Genomic DNA, 3,288 nt, shown 5'->3' on the forward strand with positions numbered 1-3,288 from the left:
CAAATGTATGTTAGGATTACTACACAGAACGGTAATTTCAAACCTTGGTTTTAATAGTTTTTTGCCCTTTTAGTTTTGAAACTTATGCCTCTGAAGGAAATTTCCAAGTTCACAGCCCTACATGCCACAGAAAATTAAAGCTAGCAAGGCAGGGGAGACTCCTTGGTTGCATGCTGGTCATCCACAAGCTGACTCTGGTCTCCAGCATCTAAACGGTGACAAGAGCTTCTTAAAAAATCATGTCTAGGGGCTAGAGATGGCTCAGCGGTTAAGAGCACTGGCTGCTCTTGCAGAGAACCTGGGTTCGATTCCCAGCACCCACATGGCTTCCAGGGGATCCAGTGCTCTCTTGTGTCCTCTGTGGGCATTACAGGACATGGGTGCACCTACCTACACGCAGGCAATACAGACATAAAAATGGCTCAGCAGTTAGCATTTGGCTGCTCTTGCAGAGGACGTGGGTTCAATTCTCAGCACCCACATGGTAGCTAATGCCATCCCATTACTCCAGTTCCAAGGGATTCAGTGCAATTATACACATGTAGGCAATAACATTTATGCACATAAAAATAATAAAATCACGTCTTATTTCTCTAGAAAAAGTAGGGGATGTTAACTCTGGATTCACTAAGCTAAGTGGTACATACTCTTCATGCCCAGATTCCAGGTCCTACTTGTCTGTCTGGCACACTCTGGCAACTGAGTTTATCTGTGTATTACTACCCTATATTATAGCTGGGAGGCCGATAGGTCAGCACCCACTGCATTAATCTCCCAGGCAAATTTAGCCAAATAATTCTTAACCCTGATCTATGGTAACTTTAATTCAGATAACTTGTTTTAGAGTCTTTGTTTAGTCAAAAAAGCCCTTCACAGAATTGGACTGGTGGTAAATTTTGTGGTTAAGTGGCACAAAGCTAAAACATTTTTGTTTTCTTTGTAATATCGGTGTCAAACATCTGGCATATTAAGGACTTAAAATATGTTAAGGGACTGGAGAGATGGCTCAGCAGTTAAGAGCACTGGCTGCTCTTGCAGAGGAACTGAGTCCAAATCCCAGCACTCACATGGCGGCTAATAACTGTCCTTGACTCCAGTTCCAGGGGATCTGCCACCCTCTTCTGTCCTCTGTGGGCACTGCGTGTTACGAGTACACATAAACACATGCCAGCATGGCACTCATACACATAAAAATTAAAGGAGTATGATGTTTAAAGCAAAATAATAAGCCAGATACAGTAACAACTACCTGTTTTTCTCAGCCACGAACACAACTTAAGACACTAACTCCAAGTTCTGTCCCGACTGCAGCCACCCTAGTACTAACCTGAATTTCCTACTGGCAACTTCCGTCTACTGTGTGCTTTTCCCTTCGCTGTATCAGGTCACATGTTTCACTTAAAGCTTGTTGGTTGGTTGGTTTCTCTTTAATGTTGAACATAATTAGACTTGAGGCCTTGAAAAGATTTCTAGAATCATTCCTCTTCCAGCCCATGATCACAGCCTGTTTAGAAACTCAGCAGCTCTTAACTGGATTATTGCAACAGCTTTACAATTCACTTTTGTCCAGGGATTTTCCCTGTTCATTCTGCCTTCAGTTGTTACTGGAATGCTATAAATGAAGGAGATTTTATATATATATATATTATATGTCTTTTTTTGAGACAGGGTCTCCCAGTAGCCCCAGCTGGAACTCACAGAGATCTGCCTGCCTCTGCTGCACAAGTGCTGGGACTAAGGGTGTGTGCCACCATGCCCAGCTTAGTGAAGGATATTTTTAAAGAAAAAAAACTAAGAGGGTTTGATTCTCTCCTCCCTCTTGAAAAATTCTACTCAGGTTGGTAGTCACATGATCTACATCTCCGAAGAGATTACAGTGGCATCTACTTTGATACACATACTTTGGTTGTAGAAAATGAGGGTAACAAGGACCAAAAATCAGCTTTACAAGTCTAACTTAATGAACTGCTTTTAGCAACAATACCATCAGGGGCTTCTTAGAAGAGGTGGGTGAGAACAGGGAAGACCTTGGGTCTGATTTAAGAGGCAGCTTTTGGAATGTTTTTATTACCTGTGTGTGGGAGGAAGGGCAGGGAATGAGAATGAATACATGCCATGGTGCATGTGTGGAGGTCGGAGGACACTGGAGTTCTATGTGGGTCCCAGGGATCAAACTCCGGTCATCTGGCCTGGCAGCCACCTTGCTGGCCCGGGGACAGCTTTCTGTTAGGAGGTGGGAGGAAATACACGTTGGAAGCACAGAGGGGCAATGCAAGAACTTGGGAAGTACGGAGGAGTTGAGCATGCCTTTGACTTCCAGCAAAGAGAAAGTGGCCAGGTGCACATATCAGAAGTAGCTCTGGGCTTCAGTGGTCGCTCTTGGTTGGTATGGACCTGCTCCCATCTGTTCCTGAGGACAAAGGTCCTCAAGAATCTGACAGCGACGTGCCCAGCTTTATCAACACTTCCTGTCCAGCAAGCTTCACAAAGAATGCCTCTCCGTACTGCTTCCCTCCTTTGTCAGTTTCTTCCTCTTCCCAGAGTGATCTGACCATGCGTTTCTGCCAGTGAAATCCCCAGGCTTTCTTGCCATCGGAGCCAGGTTACCTGTGAAGGAAGGTAGTCAAAGGGTAAGAAATTGGGTGGCTGAGCGTTGTCTCTGAAGGTCTGGGGGCACTCACAGTGAAAAGATTTACCCACAGGGAACTCATTATGACTGGGTCAATTCTCTGGCTAATCGGAAAAGAAACTGACCAGTCGGTGAAGCAATGAAGGGTTAATCCAGCACGGCAATTTCATGTGTCGTACAGATACTTTTCCCAATACACAAGTCAGCTGCTTTTGTTAAGCAACAACAAAATATGATTTGCAAATAGTAAAAGGCCAGATTTCTAGACCTATAAAATTATGCTGTACTCTGAATAAAATGCAGTTAAGTTGCCAGTAAGGGAGCTCTGGATTTGAAAAACTCTAACCCAAATTGACTACATGTTATCAAACTTATATTTGAGAAAGTTTAAGCAGAATGTGTTTCTAAACTGACACCTTCCTTTTGTTTTCCTTCACAAACTGGGCCAGAACACAGCAGTGTCCACTGTTCATACAGTAACTGATTTCATCAAGGCAAAGCTTTCTGCCAAGAATGGGAACACCCAAAGCCTCTAAAGAATTGAGCTTGTACTGGAGGGAGGCTAAAGTGAAGCATGTCTGATGTTAGGAAATGATGGAAAAGATACTAGACTGAAAGGGTTTGTTTAGTACCACAATGAGGCAGAAACATGTAAAATA

The sequence above is a fragment of the Nannospalax galili genome, unplaced genomic scaffold (assembly GCF_000622305.1).
Source record: "Nannospalax galili isolate Female #2095 unplaced genomic scaffold, S.galili_v1.0 scaffold748, whole genome shotgun sequence".
NCBI lineage: Eukaryota > Metazoa > Chordata > Mammalia > Rodentia > Spalacidae > Nannospalax > Nannospalax galili.